The 25,447-nt window shown below is 36.4% G+C and overlaps 1 protein-coding gene across 3 annotated transcripts in view; it reads right to left on the bottom strand.

Moving 5' to 3' along the window:
* The window catches only part of GLCE (glucuronic acid epimerase), a 150,533-nt gene that overhangs the window by 83,006 nt on the left and 42,080 nt on the right, over nucleotides 1-25,447 (bottom strand). For all 3 annotated transcript variants that reach the window (XM_020982302.1, XM_020982295.1, XM_020982297.2), the window contains exon 2: nucleotides 7,573-7,666. The gene's annotated coding sequence lies outside the window, so the exon portion shown is untranslated. The remainder of the gene's footprint in view (nucleotides 1-7,572; nucleotides 7,667-25,447) is intronic.

The following is a 25,447-nucleotide window of genomic DNA, read 5'->3' as shown; positions in this document are numbered from 1 at the left end:
GGAAAAAGTGCTTTTTAAAAAAAAGTCACTTTGACAGCCACGCGGAGAATAGATTGGAAAGAAGAAGGACTTGAAGCAGGGAGACAAGTTACAACAGTTCAGGCAAGAGAGGATGGAGGACTGAGAAAAGAGCAGATACAAGAGATGTCATGGAAGCAGAACTGGTGATATTTGGCAACTGACTGATCAAGCTGGGTACGGGAAAGTGAAGAGCCCAGGATAACACCAAAGTAACATACCTGGGAGAGGGAGAGAACAGTGGTGCCCCCAATAGAGCCAGGTAAGTAAATTGAACGAAAGGGAAAGGGAGGGATAATCAACACATTAAGTTAAAGATGTGTTTGAGACATCCAGTTTGAAATGTCCAATACCAGAGAAGTGATGGACTCAGGGTGTAGACTGAAGCAAACATTTTTTGGACACAGCCAATTGTTTTGCTTGACTATGTATATTTGTTATAAGGGCTTTCTTTTTCTTTCTTTTTTCAAGTGGGTGTGCAGAAGGGAAGGCTGAGAGGGAAAAAATGTTAATTGAAAAAAAATTTAATGTTCAATAAGCCGTTGATGACACTGGAATGGAGATGTGGATTTGTGAGTCATCTGCATAGAGATGATAATGAAAGCCAAAGGAAATTACCAAAAGATTGGAGAAAAAAGAGAAGATGGTCCAGGACAGAGGCCTAGGGTACACCCACATTTTAGGGGACAATCAGGAAAGGTATCATATAGAAAGGAGGTGGTACTTGAGCTACATATTTAGAGACTATTTAGGGATTCTAAGAGGCAGAGGGAATGGGATGTGCATTCCAGGGCTTAAGGTGTGCTTGGGGGATACCACACATAAGGAATATTAAAAAAGGTCCATCTGATTGGACTAAAGGATATATAAAGGGAAGTATTGGTTAATAAAGCTTGCCAGGTTGTGATGGGCTTTATAAAGGTCAAATAGAGGAATTTATATTTGATCCTAGAGGTTAACAGGGAGCTACCTGTGTTTATGAAGGAGAACAAACAGTAAAATCTGCACTTGACAAAAATCACTTCAGCAGATTGGATCAGAGAAAGACATGAACCAGAGAGGCCAATTAGGAGGCTACTACAGTAGTTTAAGTGAGAGGTAATGAGGACCTGTACTAGGACAGAATACTAAGTAGAGGGACAGACATTAGATATGGTGGAACAAGAAGGCTTTTGTGGACATGGGGATAGAAAGTCAGAAATCCAAGAAAAACTGTACATAGAGAATGGCAAGCAGGTTTGGCCGGCCTAAATCAGTAGATGTAGAAGGCAAAAGAATAGGCTAGTCACACCTGGTTTTCAAATGTTTTTGTTTTTGTCCAAAATTCTATTCTGGCTAGAGTGGCTCCTCTTCATTTATCAATATCACACTTTATGCTTCTTATTTGTATTCCTTCAACTATATCTCATTTCAGTAGACAAATATAATAACACTGTGGTAAATAGAAATAATGGTCTTCTAGAAACACAAATTCCCATGAAATTAAAAACAAAAAGATGATTAAAAACAAAGAAGCACAACACATTACATTTCTTTTGGACCTGCTGCCCTGTCTCTATAAACTCATTTAACTTTCTTTTAGAATATGGGTATGTGGGTCAATGATTATTTCCACAACTAGTCAAACAGTAACTGAGCAAATGGAAGAGAATCTGGGGTTCAGAACTTTATCTGGTGGGCTCTGAAGCAAGACTTGGGCTAATCAAAGATATTAAGTTGTTTTATTCTGGTAGAAGCACATAGATTACTGATGAGGCTCTAGATGCAGAGATCTTAACACCAGGAGGGGCCTACAATGATGAAATCACAGGCTTAGATAAAAGAGAAAAAAAAAACTTTGTTGAGGAACAAGCGCTTCAATTTATCTGAACTTCAATTTCCTCATCTGTAAAATGGATAACAAAAGGCTGTCATACAGAAAATGTTCTGTAACTTCACAGTTTCTGCAGAAACGTAAATTTTATTATGATCTCATTCAGCCTTTTATGCACTGTAGAACCTAGCACTGTAGGCACTTCACACAGTAGCCATTAAATATTTAAGTGAATATATGGCAAACTTCTTCAATTCTCAACAGAGCTAGTACTTCCCAGTAATTCTGTTCATGTTCACCTACTAGTGTTTTTAAATTCCAATATTTATTGTTTTCATACTTATAATACACAGTTAAAACAGCCCGCACCTCCCCGCCCCTTTTAAGGTGCAATAGCCAGAACTTTAGATATTCAAAGCGAGTCCCTTTTTAAAGTACTTCTATGTGTGGTACATATGTCAAGAAATTATAATTAATTTATTTGTTACATACTTAGACTTAAGTGTAAATATGGCCCTTATGAGAGCTTGCCCAATCTTGTAAAAGAGAGATTTTTGTCTATTTTCCTTTTCTTCTCAAGGGGGGAAAACTGTTGCAGAGTATTTACTAAAATCACAAGTTAGTAAACATCAAATTAATACCTTTTCTTTTTTTGTTAAGTACCCTATGATGCTTTCTATTATCAAATCACTTGTACTGAGAAGCAAAGTGACCAGGAATAAGGTGACAAAAGTCCCACTGGACTCCTCCAGACATCTGGAGGCCCATTTTAGGAAGAGCACAAAGTGGCACTTGTCTAGAGGATGGCGAAGGGCCCTGAGTTCATACTACACGAAGGTGGTTGAAGCGAATGGAGGTATTTGGCTGGGAAGACTTAGAAGGGGAGATGACAACTTTCTTCAAATACCTGAAGTATTGTCACACGTCTTATTCTGTCTGGTTGCAGACAGCAGAACCAGAAGAGATGGGTGGAAGTTGCCAAAAGGCAATTTAAGGGTTGATATCAAGAAAGAATTTCTAATAATCAGAGCGATATAAAAACAATGGATTCCTCAAGAAGTAACGGGTTCTTCAATAACTGGTGGTCTTCAAGCCAAGGCTGGATGGATGACAACCTGTTAGGCACAGAGCAGAGGGAAGCTGGGTTTTTTAGGTATAGACTGGACTAGAGGAGTGCTGAGATCCCTTTCAGTTCTGTGATTCTGGGAATCAAATTATCTTTATTTTCCATAATTACTCCAAAACCACAATTATCTTTGCTCATGCTTCTATATGGCTTTTTCGTTCCTTTTGCTGATCTGTTTCATAACACTAAATGCAAAATGGTTTTGGTCAGAACATATACAGCATTGTCAAATGCATAATAACTTTTAGTTGCCTGTACAACAGTCTGTTTTATAGCATCTGTTACAAAATTCTACATTAAAGAGAGCTCTGCTCCCTGCATAGAGACCTGAAATATAGTCATGTGGCACTTTTTATAGTGACTGCAGAAAAGTTTGCTGGGATGTTGCCTTTGAAAGTGAGGAAGTCCAGTGGAAATACTAAATCAGCAAACAAAATTAAATGGGTCATGTCTTTGTAAAAAATTTCCAAATAGGAGCTGCCCCTCCTGAAAAAACTGCTCCTCCTGAAAACTTCCACATGGGGAACCTGAAGGTGAGTCTAAGAGAAATAAAGCATAGTAAGATGAAAGAACACTCGACTTGGAAGAAGCCCTCAATTCTAGTCTCAATTCTGTCACTACTTACCTATGTGACCTTAGACAAGTCATTTCACCTGAGTCAGACTTTCTTCATTTCTATGAAAATGGAAAAGGGGAAAATGCTTTGGGCAGCATCATTCCAAGAAATAAAAGGTGATAATCTCACTGTATCACTTGCGTGGGATAAGAACTCATCTGCAAAGTTCAGTTCAAATGTTGAACACTGGAACATTCAGTTCTGGATGGCACAGTTTAAGAAAGGCATTGTGTGTCCAGAGGAGGGCAACCAGAATGCTGAAGAGCCTTACTCAGGTCCATGTCACAGAGGTTCAGCTGTTTAAGGAACTAAGGCTGTTTAACTTTATTGGAGGGAAATGACTCCAGAGGGCAGAATCAGGACAGAGAGACAAGTTTAGGCTCAATGTTAGGACAAATTTCATAACAACTGGAGCTGTCTAAAAGGGGAATGAACAGTCTGGGTAGATTACCCACTGTTAAGTATGATGTAAAACAAAATCCTCACATGTTCGCGTTAGATTAGATGGCCACTGACACCCCTCCCAGCTCTCAAATTATGTGATCCTAATTAGGTGGTTTCTCAGGGTGCTTCCAAAATATTCTATCCTCCAAGAAGAGAATCGTCTAATGGTTTTAAAGTGGAAAGGTAGTAGTGGTAGAAGTAAATCACCATAGCAAGCTACGCTGGTTCCCATTAAGACCACTCTGGAGAACCTTTAAAAATAAAATGAAGTTAAAGCAGCCTGATATTTATAAATTCTATACCCCAAGTTTCCTACTCTTTTTAAAAGAGCACTGATTTCACACTTTTAACATGAATGTATCTTCTCTTGAAGGCAAATCTACTTTAAAAAAAAAAGTCCGGGGGGAGCTAGGTGGAGCAGTAGATAGAGCACCAGCCCTGAAGTCAGGAGGACCTGAGTTCAAATCTGACCTCAGACCAAACACTTGACACTTACTAGCTGTGTGACCCTGGGCAAGTCACTTAACCCCAACTGCCTTTAAAAAAAAAAGTCCTTCCCAGAAATCTATTTTAAGAGAAAGGAAGGATGGCATATCAGCTAGGTGGTGTAGTGGATGGAATGCTGGCCCTGGAGTCAGGAGGACCTAAATTCAAATCCAGCCTCAGATACTTACTGGCTACATGACCCTGGGCAAGTCACTTAATCCTGTTTGCTTCAGTTTCCTTCTCTGTAAAATGAGCTGGAGAAGGAAATGGCAAAACACTCTACATTTTTGCCAAGAAAACCCTAACTGGGGTCATGGAGAGTTGGACACCATTACACCACCACAGATCTTCTAACATGTTAGCAGCAAGTAGCAGGGTGAGTTTTGAAATACATATGTGTGTGTACATGTAGTGTGCATCTTTTAATAAAATTTCCTAGGGACGAATCAAAGAAAGAGATTGTTTAATATCATCTTCTTGGCTGATAACCCCTGGGAGATTCAACACCTTATTCACAAACTGACAATCTTAACGGCCTGAGGTACATACTTTGCTATGGGTCAGGGTCCATAATGTTAAAAGGCCGAAATTTACCTGCTACAGAGAGCAGAGTCATGAGCAAAAGGAATATAAAAATAAACCCATGTAGGGAGAATGATTTATCCAAACAGACATTTAAAGGTTTAAACTGAACCTTTAAAAGATAGAAAGGATGTTGAAGTAAAAAAAGAAACTGTTCCCAACGTTATTTCAATAATTCTCTCAAACTGCTGAAGACTGTGTCTGCTTTTTAAAAAATGAAACAATATATACTAACTTTGAAATTATTAATGATAAAAATTGAATAGAATCATGATAAAATAGAAAACAAAAATAGCTAGAGAACTGTTTAATAGATGTTGGAGGTATGATTTTAGGAGTAGCTAACATTATTACCAGCTCCTTCTTATTATTATTTTATATGGTTCATCACTTAAAAGGTAATTTTCAAGACATACGCCCAGTGAATAACACCACTTTTTTCCAGTGATCCAGTCAAGGTTACTTCTTTGTATGTATAATGCCAAGACTACATTCATACAGTTAAGCTTTCAAGATTCCCATCAGTTTTTTGGCAGTTTAATTTCATTTATCCCTCACAACTCAAATCTACATGCATTTTCATCTTAAAAATTATTCTAATTTAAGTATAAAGCTCATGATGCCAGTATAAACTGACATGGAAACACATTTAAGATTATGAACTTATTACTTACACAAAAGAGGAGGCAAAACTTTCAGGCACAAAGGGTATCTTTTTCAACCACATTACTTAAGTCACAGTAATCCCCTCCCATCCCCGCCTATCTCAATCTTCATTCATTCATTCATTCATTCTCTTTAAAATATTTAAGTGTTCATAAAGTAAAGAACTGGATACAAAGCTAAACAAATCACAGTTCCTGCCCTAGTATATACCATCTTGTATAAAACTCCCCTCAAAAGATCTTTTAATTAATCTTTTCTAAACCTTTAGGAAAATAATTAATTTAAATGTCAGTTTGTTATTTGTGTCAGTAACTACTGTGCTTGTTTTAAAAAAGACAAATTATACCTTATGATATTAGAAACTTTAATCAATATGCTAAGGAATTCAGATATGAAATTACAAATAGGGAATAATGAAATATAGGGAGTAACGAAACAGACTTCTTTAAAATCGTTTTTTTAAAATCCCCTTTCTTACTGTTGCCAATATGATTAATCTGGTTCCTAGCTTGATATTCCATTCTGGAAAGCATATTAGTTTATTTTTCTTTTTGCTAAATCTCTTTAGGTTTCCCCCTTCTTAAATCAAAGAAAAGATGCCTTAAAATGGACTTTATGTGAAAGCAAACAAAAAAGGAATAGAACATACAGGCCAATTAGGAAATCCAATACGCCATGCCTCAAAGTCACTTCATATGCTAAAGATAAAAGAGGCTGTTTTCTTAATGAAATGGATTCTTCATTTGAGTGAAATTTTGAGAAAGTCTATATTAAATGTTTTATTAATATTCTTTGGTAGTCAGCAAAGAGCATTTTGAAATCAGGTCTAAAAATGTAGATCATGTTGTAAAAATACTCCTTTTAAACCCCCTATGTGTCTTGATTATAAAACAGACTCTTCAGCCAGCAGATTTTTGAGTCTAAGATTTTGCACAGAATTTTCTAGGTTATACTTTTAATTTCTTCCCTACTATTATTCTCTAAACTTGTGTTAAACATTGACTACAAACACAAAAATTACTCAATTTATGCTTCAAGGACTGAAACATATATTACTCAACAATAAAATCACCAAAAAATACTTTGCATCACAATAATTTCCTCAAAAAAAAATCTCATTTTCTCAGCTTTTCATGCTATCATGACAAATGTTTAAAAAGCCTCATTATTATGCAATAAACAAATTACTCATCTATTAGATGAATGAAAAATGAAAAAAATGAATGAATGAAAAAAATCACACAAAAATCAGGCTTTAAAAAAGCAACAAATCCACTTACAGTATTACTTTGAAAACTTAAGAACAAACTTAGCTTTCATGTAATTTTGACCATCATTTTTATTTACCTGGCCTAATTTGTCTCCTAATAGTTAAAAAAACTAGTTCTTTGGCTCAAAAATGAAAGGTCATTTACTCTTAGATGTTAACAAGCCCTCTTTCTGATACACAAGGATATTCGTATGTATGAGTTCATGCGTGATAGATCATAAACTAAAACTAGACCTCATACATCTATAATTGCATATATCATAATCACATAGCAGTAGTCCTGTTGATATACAGCCTCCATTTTTCAGTCCTCTGAGCACAGAGGTTGTAAAGATGACATATTCAGTATCCTGTCTTATGCCCTTCTGAAGGTGGAAGTTGTTGAACAGAACACCATTTAAACAAGGAGGATACTCCTAAAATTATTACAAGTCGAAACCAGAAAATGCCAAGGTAAACCAAAACATTAAACTACGTCCCTGAAATAAGAAGCAAATATAAACTTGAAAAACATGCAGTATGACATATAAAATTTTATTAAATAATTTTACCTTAACCAAATGAAACACTCTAAATTCTAGTGCATCTCTGGTTTCAAACTTTCAAATCGTATCTGAATGAAATCTTCAGTCCCTTGCCAAGCACCTAGAGTAAGAAAAACAAATGAAAAACATTTAGGTCACCAAGGCTTTTTCAAAAGACTCATACTTTACATTTTATAGTTTGACAAAAAAAATTCTCTTATTTACATTCTGTCTGCTTTTAAGACAGAGTAAATGATAAACTTCTATACTCTATTCCTGACATGCAAAATCACTGGAGGATCAATAGCATGAAAATGTCAGTTCCTCTAAGGTACTGCATTAACTGCAAAGAAGTATAAGCTGCTATCTACCACAGTCCCACATAATTGAAGAGTAAATCCCTGTGTGTGCTTAGTGGCACCAAAGCTTTCATTAAAAACATTTCTGAAGAATTACAATTCAAAATCAGTAGAGAATTTCAGGGAATGGGGTAAAAAGTGATTAGCTCTACTTCAAGTTGTATAAAGAAATATTTTGAAAATTATCTAAAATATAATAATTGCTTTCCATATTTATTATTGGGGGGAAATTGATTTGCCTTATTTAAATAGGGAGAATAAGAAGGGGAGGTCAACATATCTGATAATAGAGTATTTCAGAATTTAATCCAATTCTATGTTATTTCCCTTCTGGGTTTAACTCACATTGTCTCTACTTATTTAATATATAGTTCTGAGAGTCTTCAATGAGTTTTTAAAATTTGTACATTTATATACATAGAGTGAGTCAAAGTAGATTAGTCATACATTTCTAGGACATATTTATATTAAAACTAAGCACTAATTAAAAATATTTCTTCTGTATGAAAATCAACACTATTATTCATTTGCTTGCATATAAGATGTAAACTTAATACATCAATAAACAGATTCTATGCAAAAATTTAAATCAATTTTTATCTTTCCATCTATAAAGTTAGTTTTAAAGATTTTAATACTACATTAGCAAATTCAACAATTTCATGTCATTTTATGTTTGCTCCTTGTTATAAAATGAAAACGAGGAACGTTCTCTTAGGAATAGGATCTGTCTTGGCAATTTTTTCCCTTGAATTACACTTCAGCTTTCTAACAAAATGACCTCCAAGAATGCATGTCTATTTTCCCAAGAAACATATTTGAAAATTATATGACCTATGTCTGGTACTGTATTTTTGCCTTCATTGAAACCATTTATTTGTAGGTAATTCCTGCAGTAGTTCTCTAAGGTTAGTTTGGTGTTGGCACTCATCAAAAATAATGCCCGTGCAAATCTACACACTTATTTCTTCTCCTTGTAATCCTCTCACTAGATGTTCAATTTAATAAATGCAAAGGCAGCTTTAATAATTCAAATCTTTCTTTCAAGGATGCGATGCGCCTGTCAGAAGTATTTGGCACTAGAGTAAGTAAATTTCTTCAGTATTTCCACAGCTTTGCATATATTTAAATCGGTCTCCTGCTTTTTTAATATCAACAACTACAGCTTTTTTCTGTCTTTGAAAGGATCAGGCAACTCATAGGCATTTTTCTTAGTACATCATGCACCGTTAGTGGCCAACAGAATTTCATTCTATGATTTAAAAAAAAAGCTTCCTAACTGATCTTTATAATCGATCTCATTTATTAAATACAAACAGGATGATACATTTTCTGTTACTAGCTTTTTCAAACATGAAAACTACACTGAAATCAAGACACGTTGATGTCCTACAGGCATTCAAAAGCAACAAGTCTAGTACAGAACTCACTCTTATCCCCTTATTCTACTTCATCCTAACTTCCTTTTTTATGCTAAGGATACTACCATCCCTTTCCTGTTAACCTAGATCATAGCCTAGGAGTCACACTCAACTCTTCCCTCTCAGTCCCCACATCTAACCAGTGGCTCTGCCTGGACCATCCTACCTTCACAAGATCCATTTATCTTCTCTCCAGTCATCGTAATCACCCTTATGACCTCACACCTGAATTACTACAATAGCCTCCTAAGTAGTTTTCCTGTATGTGGTCTCCTCCCTCTCTAATGCACCCTCCACAAAATGTCAAATAGATATTTCCTAACTTTTCATCTTGATTGAACATGTTCTAGCCAAACTGGCCTATGTGATGTCCCTCATATACTACATTCTATCCCATCTCCATAGTTTTGCATAGGTTTTCCCCTGTGGTTGAAATGTGTTGCCTCCACACCTTCCTCTTAGCACCCCTACCTCCCTTCCAGGCTCAGCTCCAGGGGTTACCCCCGAGTGGCTTTGCCTGATTTGCTTAGCTGCTAGTCCTTTCTCTTCCAAAGAAACATTATTTTGTACTTGTTTTCTACATATTTGGTATTTACCTACCTGTATACATGCTATTCTTCCCAATAGAACATAAGCTTTTCCAGGTCAAAAACAAAACACTGTTGTCTTTATATTCCCCGCCTCGTATATAACAGGCAGTTAATGAACGCATACTGAATTGGTAATACCTTCAGTGCCTCCTTGCCTTGTCACATCAAGACTCATCCTGTTTCATAATCCAGCGTCTCCATAACTCCATTACTTGGTCCTTCTTTATACCACCAACCTTCCCACTACCAATATGAACCTTCTACTCTTAGTCTCTTCATCTTACTTTGAAGTTCATGTAAAGCTATTTCAAACTCAACTCAGTTTCTATGCTTCTGAAGACACTATCTCTTCCATTCATAATACCCACCTCCCTCACTTCTATATAGCTAATCAGTGCCTAGCACTGAGCCCGCCACGCAGTAGGAACTTGATGAATGTTTGATGACTGACATAAAATCTTATTCACCCTAAAAGATCAGCTTTCATCCCACCACTTCCTCTTCCATTAAGCCTTTCCCAACTCAAATTTATTCAGAGCTCTCTGAAGACCTATGTTCATTTATTATCTCATCAGTACCTTCTACGTCCATGACATGGTGTTAGGTACTAGACAAACAGGAAATGATCCCTGATGTAGTGCCAGATCACAGAATTCAGAACATTTCGAAATCAAGCCCAATCACCTCACTTTACAGATGAAGAAAATGAGGCTTAGAAAGGCAAAAAGACTCTTCCTTTTCACAAAAAGTTGCAGAGCAGGGATTCAAACTCAGACCGCTGATTTAGAATTCAATGCCTTTACCTTGCTCTGCTGAGAGGCAGTGAAAAGGCTCACAGAAGAGATGCTATTTGGAGGAAAGACACTACATATTCTAGAACTAGACAGGCAGGAAATAGCCAGGGCAGAGTTTACAGGGCTTGGGAGAAGGCGTGTCAGGCAGAGCAAAATTGGGTAATTTTGTGCATGTCCAGCAACAAAGACAAGACTGAAAGCTAGAAGCACCTTCAGGAGCTATCCAACCCAATCTCCTGATTTTACAGATGAAGAAACTGAGGTTTTTAAAAGTTAAGAGACTTGCACAAGGTCACACAGTTAATGTCAGAAGCAGAATTTGAACTCAGGTCTTCCTGACATCTGGCCCTTTAGTTACTTTCTCCACTTTGTCACGCTGGCTCTCTAATTAGTCCAATTGGGTGACATCATAGAGTGAAGGCAGAGAAGTGAGAAATAATGTTAGGAGTCAAAACTCGGAGTGACTTGAAGGTTAGTCAGAGTTTAGACTACATATGTGCCCTGAGGCAAGTCTTTAACTCTCTCATCTTCAGTTTCTTCATTTCTCAAAGTTTTTAGGGACCTGGGGGCTCATACCACACAATTTGTTTTCCAATGTTTCTTTTCATTCATATTATAAACTCCACAAAGAAAGGGACAGGTCTCAAAGTATGTGTGTGTGATTCACTGTACACAGAAGCACAATATCAGGCATGTGGTAGGTATTTAATACTGTCTTTTGTCATATTTCTTAAATTTTTTTTCAAATTACATGTAAAAGCAATTTTTAACATTCATTTAAAATTCTGATTTCCAAATTTTCTCCCACCTGACTCCCTTCCCCTTCCTCTTCACTGAGAAGGCAAGCAATTTGATATGTTATATATGTGCAGTCATGAAAAACATATTTTCATATTAGTCATGTTGTAAAAGACCAAAAATTAAAAAAAGAAAAAAGAAAAAACAAGAAAGATATGACAATTTTTTAAAAAGTATGCTTCAATCTGCATTCACACTCATTTTTTCCCTGGAGGGAGGTAGCATTGTTCATTACGGGTCCTTCTCAATTGTCTTAGATCACTGTTTTGTAAAATTTTTTTTCATGATTATAGTTATTGTATATTTCCCTCCAGCCTATTTTTCCTGTTTATCCTTCTCCCTCTCCTTTCACCTGTCTTTCCTCAAAAGTGTTTTGCTTCTGACCACTGCCTCCCCAAATCCACTCTCTTTCCTATCAGTCCCTCTTTGCTCCTATCCCTTTCTCCTCCTACTTACCTACAGATGAAGATAAATTTCTATACCCAATCAGTGTGAACGCTATCCCCTCTTTGAGCCAATTCTGATGAGATTAAGGTTCACAATCTTTAGCGTGCTAGTATTCCTCACCCTGAGACTGCAAGTAGGAACTACATATGGGCAGTGAAACAGAATCCTGCACTCAGTGCCAGCAAAGGATCCCTTGCAATTTCCTTCTGACCATTTGTCTGACCCCCTTACCATCTGTGGCTCAGCTCCAGAAACTACCACCACTGATTCAGCTGCCCCCCAAGGCCTGCTGCTGGCTTGATGGGGGCATAGGCCTGTGCTGCACTCTCACTCCAGCGAGACAGACCTTTCCTGCCAATTTTCTAAGTTGTCTTGGGCTGGAAAATTGTTTCACCCTGTCCTTTTGTTGGTTCTACAACTCCAGAATTCATTTTGAGGCATTATTTTAAAGCTTTTTGGAGGGGAATTTGGAAGAGCTCAGGAAAGTCCTTGCCTTTACTTCCCATCTTGGCTCTGTTGAGCAGGAGAATTCACCTAATACTTTTTTCAGTCTAGAAGTAAACTAGGTGGCACAGTGGGTAGAGTACTAGGTCTGGAGTCAGGAAAAACTAGTTCACATCTGATCTCACTCACTAGCTATGTGACCATGGACAAGTCACAACCTCTGTCTGGTTCAATTTCCTCAACTATAAAATGGGGATAATAGTACCACCTACTTATCAGGGTTATGAGGATCAAATAAGATAATATTTATAAAAGTGCTTAACACAGTGCCTGGCATATAGTAGATGGTTAATAAATATCTGTTTCCTTCCTTCCTTCCTTGAATCCGTAGTATGCTGGCATCATAGACTGAAAGATGAAAGGACCTTCCAATCTCATTTTGGAAATAAGGAATGGAATTACAGAGTTATTTAGTAACTTGTCAAAGATTACAGAGGTTGTAAATAGAAGACAATGCATAAGCAAAATATGAATGAATGACCCATTAACATAATGTAAAATTTATTCAAAACATATAAAAAGCCATGTTTGCTGTCAATTTTAATAAATAAAATGTTTGCTGAATGTAACTTAGTAAAATGAAGTGATTTAGAAAGTTATCATTTTCTAACCAAAAACCCTTTAAGAAGAAGGGGTGGGGAAGTATTTTCTCATGTGTGTGTTACTGAGAACAAAGCTCATTTTTTTTATCATTTTTTCACATTCATTTGTGTTTTGTGCTTCCTCTTCTTGCTTTTTACATTGTTCTAGTTATTATGCATACTATGTTCTTGACTCTGCTCACTGCGCATCAATTCATGCAAGTCTTTCCATGCTTCCAGCATTCTCTTCATTGGTTCTTACAGCATAGCAACATGCTGTATCACAATTTGGTGAGCCATTTCTCAATCAAAGGCATCTACTTTGTTCCCAGTTGTTTGAAGCCACAAAAATACTGGTGTAAACGAAATCTATCTTTTTGTCAATGGCCTCTGCAGATATAAGCCTCGCAGTGGCAACTGTGGGGCATTGGACACGAGCACGTTAGTCACTTTTTTGGCCTAATTCCACATTGCTTCTAAACAGTTGTACTAATTTACAGCTCCACCAACACTATATTAACATGCCTGTCTTTCTACAACCCCTCCGACATTTGACTATTTCCATCTTTTGTCCTCTCTGCCAATTTACTGGGTATGAGGTGAACCCCGCCCCCCAGTTGTTCTGATTTGCCTTTCGCTGGTTATTAGTGATTTGGAGAATTCTTTCATATGTTGTTAATGGCTTGCAATTCTGCTTTTGTGAATTGCTTGTTTATAACCTATCAGGGAATGGTTTTTTGTCTATTTGTTAGTTGTCTATATAGCTCAGAGATCAAACTCGTGAGAAATTTGATAGCAAAACTTTTCTAGTCACTGCCTATGTTCTCTTCCTAGATGCATTAATTTTGTCCAAAAGCTTTTCAATTTTATCTAAACTTTCTACTTTACTCTTAGGTTAAGAACTGATCTCCTAGGGAATATATATATATATATATATTATATATATATATATATATATATATATACACACACACACACACATACACACATATATATACACACACACATACACATATACGTATATGTATATATACACAGAGGGCACAGGGTGAATTTAATATGAAGGGATAATATGTAAAAAATAAAATTAAGGGGTGAGAGAGACTTGTACTGGGAGGAGGAGAAAGGGACAGGTAAATTATCTCACACAAAAGAGGCAAGAAAAAGCTTTTACAGTGGAGGCAAAGGGGGGAGGTGAGAGTGAATGAATGAACCTTACTCTTATTGAATTTGGCTTAAGGAGGGAATAACATACACACTCAATTGGGTATGGAAATCTATCTTACCCTACAGGAAAATAGAGGGAAAGGGATAAGAGGGTGGGGTATGATAGAAGAGAAGGCAGGTTTGGGGAGGGAGCAATCAGCAGCCAATACTTTTGAGGAGGGACAGGGTCAAAGGAGAGAATAGAATAAACAGGAGAGCAGGATAGGATGGAGGGAATTATAGTCTTCCCTATATATGACTATTATGGAAGTGTTTTGCACGACTACACATGTATAACTATGTCAAATTGCTTGCCTTCTCGATGAAAGTGGGTGCAAAGGGACGAAGGGGGAAAATTTAGAACTCAAAGTTTTAAAAAACGAATGTTAAAAATTGTTTTTACATGCAACTGGGAAATGAGATTTAGAGGCAATGGGGTATAGAAATCTATCCTGTCCTACAGGAAAATAGAAGGGGAAGGAAATAAGAGGGTGGGGGATGATAGAAGGGAGGGCAGATTGGGGGAAGGGGTATTCAGAATCCATGCTGTCTTGGGAGAGATGGGGAGAAAATGCGGAACTCAAAATCTTGTGGAAGTCAATGCTGAAAATTAAAAATAAATTAATTTTAAAAAGCAAAGTATCAGTTATAATTCCCAAAAAAACTGATCTCCTATACATGACTATGAAAAGTATACAATCTGCTTTTTTTTTATTGTATGACCTTTAACATTCAGGTGACATATCCATTTAGAATTTAATGTGGAATGTGATTTAAGGTGTTAGGCTGAGGCCAGTTTCTGTCAGACTACTTTCCAGTTTCCCAGTAGTTGTCAACAAATGGGAATTCTTTCCTAAGTTATTTGTATTTTGGGGTATACTAAACACTAGGTAACTAGGGTTCCATTATCTCGGATTCTGCCTTGTCTAGTCCATTCAAGTTCCACTGAGCTACTTGTGTTTGTTTTTAAACCAAATACCAAATGGTTTTGATAACTGCTGTTCTGTAATAGCATAAGGTCTGAAAGTGCTATGCCCTCTTAATTCCTACCTATTTCATTATTCCTCTTGATATAAATCTTTTGCTCCTCCAAATGAATTCTGTTGTTATTTTCCCAAGTTCCATAAAGTATCCCTTTGTACAATAGTAGCCAGAGTGAGAATATGAACTATTACTCCACAGAAGAATATAAACAACATAAGAAGGACTATCTGATAGGAAAATTTGCATGGGACCTTGGGCCATCTCTGGCATTATGCCTTCTTTGTTTCATTTCTACATAACATCTGACCTGTCCTGGGACTGATGTGGGGATCCACCTTTGTTCTCCTGACACCAAGGACTGGGCATGAGTAAACCCCTCCCCTTCCATTAGCCCTAATAAAACCTATTTAGTAACAAGCTGGGATAGGCCCGTCTTTCCTCAGTATCTCAGTATTGTCTCAGAGGGTGTGTGTCCCTATAATAGGCATATCAGGGAAGAACAGATCAGTCTCCTTATAATTGGCATAGTCGGCAGGATTGTCTGCTCCCCTACAAATCTAGTGTCCTTACACCCTATTTAATTGGTATATTAAATTTGTAAGTTAACTTGTGCAATATTGTCATTTTTATTATGTTGGCATAGTCCAGCTTTCAGCACTAAATATTCCTCTAATCTCCTTTAAGTTGTGTTTTATTTCTTTAAGGTACAGTTTGTAATTGAATCTACATAAGAAATGAGTGTGCTTTAGTAGAATAACTCTCAACTATTTTATGCATTTTGTAGTTCTTTTTATTAGTCTCATAAATCTTGCTGCTGTAATTCAGAAATACTGCTGATTTTTGTGGGTTTATTTTGTAGCCCATGGCTTGGCTAACTACTAATTTTCTTAATTTGTTTCTTCACGGATTTCCTAGGATTTTCTAAGTAAATCATTATATCACCAACAAATAGGGATAGTCTTGTCTCCCCTCTTTACCTACTTTGTTATAAGTTCTTTCTCTGGTTTTACTGCTATTGCAAGAATTTCTAGAACTATATGGAGGGTACTCTTGCTTTATTCTTGTTTATTGGAAGAGTTTCTAACGTACGTATTCCCATTACACATACTTGCTCTTGGTTTTAGACAGATTTGTCATTCAGTTATGTCTGACTCTTTGTGACTCCAGGCACATAGCATGCCATGCCCTTTTATCTTTCACAATATCTTGGAATCTGTTCAAGTGCACTTTTGCTATTTCCATAACACTATCTATTTAGCTCATCCTTCACCATCCCCTTTTTCTTTTGCCCTCAATCTTTCCCAGCATCAGTCTTTTCCAATAAGTCCTATCTTCTCATTATGTGGCCAATGTATTTTAGCTTCAGCTTCAGTATGTGACCTTCCAGTGAGTAGCCTGAATTAATTACTTCAAGTATTGACTAATTTGATCTCCTTACTGTTCAAGGGACTCTCAAAAGTCTTCTCCAGCACCACAATTCAAAACTGTCAATTCTGTGTTACTCAGCTTTCCTCAGTAGTCCAATTTTCACAGCCATATACTGCTACTGGAAAAAAAAAAGCTTGACTACACAGACCTTTGTCAGCAAGCTGTCTCTGCTTTTTAGAATGCTGTCCAGATTTGCCATAGTTTTCCTTCCAAGGAGCATCTTTTAATTTCATGGCTACAATTACTGTCTACAGTGACCCTGAAGCCCAAGAATATAAAATCTGACACCGTTCCCATTTCTCACACCTCTATTTGCAAGGAAGCAATGGAATCAGTTACCAAGATCTTGGTTTCTTTTTTTAATTTTTACGTTAAGCTTCAAACCAGTTGTTACTCTTCTCTGACCTGTATCAAGAGAGAAACTTTTTATGATTTAAAAAAGATCTCTATAAGCCTATGTTTTATTTTTCTTATATGTAAGTATAAATAATGTACTAATTCTTCTTTAAAAGTAGTAAAGAATTCTCTTGTAAATCCACCAGATTACCACTACCCCACCCCACCAGTCACTTTACAGCTAGTTTTATTTCCCCTTTCTAAAACTGGATTACTCAAACTATCTTGTGTTGTGTCTATTAATTTGGATAGTTTATAAATTTGAAGGCAATCCGGTATATCTTTTGCGTTTCCAGTTTTCTTGGACTATAACTGTTCATAGTAGGTCCCGATAGTTTTGATTTTGGACTTTCTTGTAATTTCATGTTACCCATTTTTTAATTTTATTGATTTGTTTGCCCTTTTCTTTTAATGTTTGGCAAAAAAAGTTAATCAATTTTGTTAGTGTTAAAAGAACCAGTATTTAATTTTTTTTCCAGTTCTATAGTCTTTCCAATTTATCTACTTCTCCTCTAATTTTGAAGATGTTTGTGCTTATTCTCAGCTTGTCTTATTTGCTGGGTGTCTAATTTTTTAATGCATATTTAATTAATTAATCCTCTCTTTTTCTGTTTTGCTAATGTATATGTTCAGGAGTACAATATTCCCCAAGTATTTCTATAGATGTATCCCAGAAATTTTGGTATGTTGTTTAGCCACTGTCATTGCCTTTCACATAATTGTTTCTATGATTTGTTCACTGCCTCATGTTATTTAGGATTTCATGACTGATTGTTATTTTTTATTGTGTTAAGATGTGTAAGGATGTGCTAGGATGTGCTTAGTACTTTTACCTCTTCACATTCATTTGCAATATCCCTATGTTCTAAGACGTAATCAAGTTTTGTAAAATTTTCATCAATTTTGTAAAATTGTCTTGAGAAATGCATAGATGCCATTATACTTTAATCTCCAATTTCTCCAGCAATTTGTTCAATTTTATATTCTCTCCTTGCCCATGTTTCATTTGTCAACTCCTTTCTTTAGTTTTTGAGTTTTATTTAACTATTTATTTCTCTCCTTTATATAGTTGTATAATTCCTCCTCTCTTTCCCCTACTTTCAGTTATGTAGTTAATTCAAAATCCTCTACTGTCCCTTCCAACTTTTATTTCTTCCGTATTTTTTTTCCTACTAAGGATTTCTTTAGCTTGTTCTTCTAAATAATTCTCTTCCCATTGCAACCATTATGAGGCCCTCACTTCTCATTACAAAATAAATCTTCCTATAGCCCTGGAGACTATTCTTTAAGACTGTTCCTTTACTATCACTTCTATTTCCTTTATTTCTAGGTGTTCTTTTACTAACAATAGCTTACGGGTCTTTCCTCTTCTTTCTCTAAGAGCAGGGGTTTTTTGTTGGTAATTGCATTTCCTTACCTTTCTAGTGTTTCTGTGGTTTAGGGTATTTGCAAGATGAATAATCTGATTACAAATAGTCTTTTCTAGTAATGTTCCAAGTGTCTTAAATGACCACTATTTTTTTATTCATAATTTGGTTTAGGTTTGTAGGACAAATAATTTTAGGTTGTATCCTGACTACCTGTTTTCCAGGATATAGTATTGCTTTTCTTTATGGTTTTTTGGTGGGCTCTGAATGGTCTTGTAGTATCTGAATATTCTTTACATTTGAAAGTCTTTCTCCTGGGAGCTTTGCAAATTTGCTCACTGTAATTAGAATATAAATTTTAACCACTACATATCTTAAGAGTTTGAAGCACAGGCTTTGTTTTATGTTCCAGTAGGGAATTTGTGGATTCTTTTGATTAGTACTTTATTTTCCATATTCTAACATTCTGAGCAGTTTTGTTTTATTTTGTTTTGTAATTGTCACGTTCTTCTGAAGAATTATGATCCAATTTGTCACTCCCTCATGTTACTGGAATTTAATCCATTCATATTTAAAGGTAGAAGTTAGGTTTATATTTTCTTCCACTTCTAAGTTGTTATTTTTTTCCCCTGAGTTAGATTTTTTGTTTTTGTTTCTACTCTTTCAGTTGTTTTTGCTTAATCTACTTTAGAGCAAGAGCAGCTAGGAGGTAGAGTGGATAGAATTCCAGGCTTGGAGTCAGGAAGACAGTTCAAACCTGGACTCAGACACTTACTAGCCATGTGACCTTGGGCAAGTCACTCTATAGGCTCTCTTCCCTTTACCCTCAAAATCCCTCCCTAGTAATCAAATTAAGTTTTACTTAATTCATTTCTTTCTTCCTTTTATTTAGTTATCTAATTCTGTCCCTTTTTTCTTTTAGTTAAGCAATTAAGTAAAGTCTTCTTTCATCTCCTCCTCATCAACTTCCTTTTTTTCATTTTCTGCACCTTTTTCTAAAATGGATTTCTTTCCTTTGTTCTCTTTATTCTCGTCCCACTAAGCAACAAATCCCTACGGATCATACACATTGTGATGTTCCCATCTCCCATTATAAAATACCTCTTTCTCCCCACTCCCCACATGGAAGCAGCAATTGGGACTTCCAGGTTGAAATTTTCTTCCTTCTTTTATTATTTCAATCTTTCCCTTTTGGCTCCTTCACCCATTCTTCCTTCTTCATTAACTGTAGGAATTATTTTCTCTCTTAAACTTTTTTTGGTTGTTTTGTTGTTTTTTTAAGAATCCTCCCACTCTGTAGCTTAGTTCTATGAAAAATATTGATTCACCTGTAGGCAGAAGGTTTAGTCCACTGGTGTTTTAAGCCTCTTCATCCACCTTCACTCTTATTTGAATTCCATGTTCATCTTTCTCTCATGGTGTACTTTAAAAAAAATCTCTTAATGGTCTTCCTATTGTTATTTTGTTGTTATCAACATCTATGTGTTTCTCTTTCTATATTTTTCCTTTTTTTTTCCTAGGCTAATTTATTTCATTACCAGTGCATTCCTTGATTGTTTTCTCTATTTGTCTTTCTTATGCTTCTGTTGCTAGGAAATAATTGGTTTGTGTCCTTTTTTTTAATCCCTTGGAATAGTTCAAATGCTTCCTTTTTGAACGTCCATCATTTTTCCATTGATGATTAGGCTTAGGCTTTCAATTGCTATTTTAGGTTGTACATTGATACCCTTTTGTATATAATGTATATACACTGTATTGTATTACATATATGTGTGTACATACATATACACACATATACACATTATATATAAATATATCTTAATGTTAGGAACACATAATTCCATTCCCTTCTTCAGTTTCTGGTGGGTATAAAATAATCTTTATTTGAATTCTCTTTCCTTTACGTTTGAAGGCCTTTCTTCTACTGGATTTCTGCATTTCCTTTTTGCAACTGTTGAATGTTAATTGTATTTATAATGTGTCTTGGAGTTTTGCAGCATGTTCGTTTTGTTTTCCTGGAGATTTGAGGATTATTTTGACTGGCAATGTTTTTTCTGTTCACAAGTTCTAGGTAGCTTTCTTGTATTATTTCTTGCATTCTTGCTCAGGTTTTTTGCTTGTGCTCTAAGAGGTCTATGATTCTTAAGTTGTCTCTATTCATCAATCCCACATGATCATTATATTTTGCTTAGATTGGAGATGTTTTAACTATCACTTTTTGCTTCTTCTTCCAAATTACTTGTATTTCCAATTAACTGTTCTCTTTTTTAAAAAATTAATTTATTTTGATTTATCAATAATCACTTCCATAAACTTTTGAGTTTTAAATTTTTCTCCCCCTCCTTCTCCATCTTCCTCCCCAAGACTGCTCAATCTGATACAGGCTACACATATATATTTCTATTAAACATATTTTCACATTAGTGATGATGTAAGTAAGAATTAGAACCAATAAGAGGAACCACCAGAAAGAGGAAACAAAATACAACAGAAGAAAAAAATAGCAAATAGTATGCTTCGATCTGCATTCAAACTTCATAGTTCTTTCTTTGGATGTGGATAGCATTTTCTATCATGAGGCCTCTGGAGATGTCTTAGATCCTCGTATTGCTGAGAAGGGTTAAGTCTATCAATATTAGTATCTAACTGATTATGTTATTCCCTTTTTGAGCCAAATCTGATTAGAGTAAGGTTCAAACTATGCTCATCTCCCTCCCTTCTTTCCTTCTGCTGGAATAGGTTCTGGTGTCTTTTCCTGTAATGTAATTTACCCTTGTCTGCCTCCTCTGTTCCTTTTCTCTCAGTACATTTTCTTAGTTAGATCAGATTAATCCACTTACTTGGATCCCTTTAACCCACTGATCTCCTCTTGGTATGCTGAGGTGGGACTTTCCGCTAGCTTACCGATGCCTCTCATTCTGTATTGTTCCCCTTCCCCCAGGACAAGAAGGGCCTTTCCTGTTAGTCCCTCAAGCTTCCTGGGCCACTGGGCTGCTGCACCCCATCTTTCTTCTGGTTCAGCTGATCCAGGGTTTTTCCTGGGGTGATATTTTCTGAGCTTTCAGAGGTTAATAAGGGAAGGTAAGAGCTACTTCTTACTCCCCATCTTGGCTCTCCCTGTTCTCTCTTTTTGCCAAAAAGACTTGCCACCACCAGTTCAAGTTTTTCTATTCTGATTGACTTCTGATTTGAGTTCCCACCACACAATGATGAGGTAAGCACAGGAACAGGCTGAGCAGAGACTGCAATGGCAGTAAGGAGATTGCTGAGTGGATCCCAGAGTGCAAGCTTGTGGGTCTGGTTGTGCTGCCCAGTCAAAGTAATGGAACTGTAAGGCAGGGGTGCTGAGTAACATCATTAGGGATTCTTCTCCACTTTTAATTCATCAGATTATAATCTTGTAACACTTGCCGGTTTCTTGGCCTATGGAAACAGCTGTGATTAGTTTACCTCTTGCATGTAATTCTTATTTTGGAGAGTTTTGAGAGGTTGTGAGGATTGGGAGAAAATGTTTATCCCATGACCATATACCTGTATTCCTATTCTGTTGTTCCCTCTCTTGCTTCCTTAGAGAGACTCATCTCAGGATTTATTTTTCTACTTTTTAATTATTTCTGCCCTTAAGGGTGTATATTCTCCCTTTTGTCACCATCTAATCCTACATGATTGACTTCTCTTTTGAACCATTCTGGAACATCCTCCAGCAGTTCTATACTCTCCTGGGAATCCACAGGGTTGTTTCATCAGGTATTGGTTCAACTGGCTCTGTCTTGCAAACTTACTAAAATAAAATAAAGGAAAAATTTTAAACTAGGTATGGTTTACTTAGAGAAATTTGTAATCTTTTAGGTGTTTTGTTATTCATTTTCCTAATTTTTGGAACTTCTCTGTTGACGTATCTGCCTGTGTTCTTGATTTTTAACTGAATTTTCTTATTTCTCAATACTTCTGTGGTTTTATTCTTTTTTTTTTCTAGCTCACTCTCTGGCTTCTCCTCATTTTTTTTAGACAATTGGGGTTAAGTGACTTGCCCAGGTCACACAGCTAGTAAGTGTCAGGCGTTTGGTCTGACACCGGATTTGAACTCAGGTCCTCCTGACTTCAGGGCCACTTTATCAACTATGCCACGTAGCTGCCCCTGCTTCCCCTCATCTTGACGTTGAGTGTAACCCCCAGGTCTGTACCTCAAAGCTGTTTCAGCCTCCTCCCACATTAAAGAATTTACTTTTCACCAGCCTTGACCCTTGTCCCTACCCAAGTTAATTTCTACGGGCACAAGAAATGGCCCAAGCTATGTGCTACTCTCTTTCCTTCAGGCCTCATGCAATCCCACACAAAGGCTCCTGCCCAAGTTATTTCCTTTCTTTAATTCTCTGAATGGGCTTAGGAAATATTTTCCCCTTTTTGCAGGATTAGGGGAGGATGGAGTCAGTTTTCTGGGCAAAGTTTCTGTGTCCTTACAGTTCCCTCATCTAAGAAGAAACACTCCTCCCTCCCACCTTACAACTTTCTCTCCTAAGCAATTTGGCAGCATTGAGGTTCTCCACTGTAGGAATATCCTCAAGTCCCAAAGTACAAGCCCATGGGTTGGTTTCTGTGCAATCATGAGGTGAAGAGCTAGTGGGGGTTGAGCATGTCAGAGGTCAGTATCCTGCACTGTTATTAATAAGACTGTTTAGTTGGGATCTGTGCTTTGCTGTAAAGTGGAAAGTTGTAACTGTTGTACCTCTGGCACCTAATTCTTCTTTTGGGGTCTTAGGATTTATTTGGAGAGTTCCAGATTTGGGATCTGGAACAAATGTTTCCCCCCATCTTGTTGGCCACATGACAAGGTTCTGACAATAATTGTTACTGTAGATTTTCCAGACAACTTGCTTCTCATCTTCTTCTTTCTCATGATCTGTACTTTGGCCATCTCACTACTTTTTAAGATTCTCTACCACTGGGTGGTAGCTAGTTGGGCAGTGGCACAGTGGATAGAGTACTAGGCCTGGAGTCATGAAGACTCATTTTCATGAGTTCAAATCTGGCCTCTGACGCTTACTAGCTGTGTGATCTTGGGCAAGTCACTTAACCCTGTTTGCCTCAGTTTTCTCATCTGTAAAATGAGCCAGAGAAAGTATCTTTGCCAAGAAAACCCCAAACAGGGTCACAAAGAGTCAGGCATGATAGAAAAACAACTAAACATAAAAACCAACCACTGGATGAATAGGCAGCAAAGGGAAGTATAAATTAGTACATTAAGATACTGCTGGTAGCTCTAAAGAATTTTGGTGAAGTGAAGGTTGAAATTAATGACTCAATAGGTTTTAGATAATCTATAAATTTCAATTATCAATGCTACCCCATTCCCCATTACCACAAATAATTAAGCACTGGGCAATATTACATTTCTAATATTAAACTAGATAGTAATGGTGATAATGGACATCCTTGCTTAACCTCTGATCCCAATGGAATAGCTTCTAGCTTATCCTCATCACAGATAACGCTTGTTTTTGGTTTTAGATAGCTCCTACTTATCTTAAGAAAAGCCCTATTTATTCTTATGCTTTCTGGTGTTTTTAACAGGAATGGGTTTTGTATTTTGTTAAAAAAAAAACTTTTTCTGCTAGCCCATTACAAGTAACACAGTCTTTTATCAACAGAATTTTTATTTTGCTGGCTACTTGGTTCAGGTAATTGAGCTTAAAATTGGGCCAAAGTTGAGTATTCTGATAATAAAAGTAGTACTACTTTGCAATTTATAAGAACCTTGTTTTAACTTTGGTTCACTGTGGTTCATCTGAGATTTACCACTATCATTTGGCTTTAGAATTTCTCTCACTTTCATGAAAGCAAGATTTTTTTAAAAGTGTGTATCTTGGTTTTTCTTCCTTTTCTCTCTTTAAAATTTAGCAATAGTTTAGATTAAATGTGTGCACATTGATACTTGTTCTGCAAAAATGCTTTATTTCTTCTTCCACAACTAAATTACAAGCTTCCTGCATGCAATTTGCAACTTTTCCCCTCCCTCCATATTCTTCAACATGTATTCACTGTAACATGGTTCAGCTACCAAGAAGACTGAAAATATCTCCACTCAGTTTTGTGTGCCCTGAATTTCTCTCCTTACCAACTTTGTCTTCATACTCCTCTCCCCACTAATTTCCCTCTTCAATGTATTATTTTCTAAAAGTAGTGATGATAAAAGTTTAGTGATCTCGATCCTGATAACCAATTTCAATGTATTTTCTGGAAGTTTTAAAAAAGACTTTTAAGATTTTGTAGGTTGCTCAATTTTACTTTTCCAACTAAGAAATTTAGAATTTTAAAGGTGGCCTTGGGAATTATATTGTAATTTGACCAAGACAGTGTTTTTCCAATTAACCAGCCAGGAGTCAATTTTACTTTTTAAAGTCTGTATTTCCTCAAAAACCACCTTTAACAGTAGCAGTGAAGGTTTGCCAGCTCAGGAAGCAGATTATAGTTCATTTCATTTGATGTGGTACCCTCACAAACAAATGGACTTGACAAATAAGGAAGACAATATACATTCTATAGTTTGTTTCTTTTTTCCATTTAATAAACACTCATTACAGAGATATTCTATTTTCCATGTGTAGTACTATGTCCTTTATAGTTTCCAAAAGGTGCCTACATAGAGCAATACAGAACAGTGCTTAATTATTCATGGTAAAGGTGTGTGGGGTATCAGAATGACCTAGCATAGGAAAAACCCAACCATTCCAGCTAGTGGGTCAAGAATTCACTACGCAACAAAAACTGTTGAGAAAACTGCAAAGTCAGAAACTAGGTATAGACTAACATCTCACACCATACAGCAAGATAAGCTCAAAATGGATACATGATTTAGACATAAAGGGTAACATCATAAGCAAATTAGTTGAACATGGAAGAAATTACCTGTTACATTGTACTGATAGGGGAAGAGGTCATGACCAAACAAGAGGTAGAGAAATTCACAGGAGGTAAAGATTCACATAATTAAAACATTTTTTGCACAAACAAAACGTGCAGGTAAAAT

This window comes from Phascolarctos cinereus, unplaced genomic scaffold, assembly GCF_003287225.1.
Source record: "Phascolarctos cinereus isolate Bilbo 61053 unplaced genomic scaffold, phaCin_HiC Scaffold_3;HRSCAF=262, whole genome shotgun sequence".
NCBI classification, from domain to species: domain Eukaryota; kingdom Metazoa; phylum Chordata; class Mammalia; order Diprotodontia; family Phascolarctidae; genus Phascolarctos; species Phascolarctos cinereus.
This window is presented reverse-complemented; position numbering and strand designations above follow the sequence as displayed.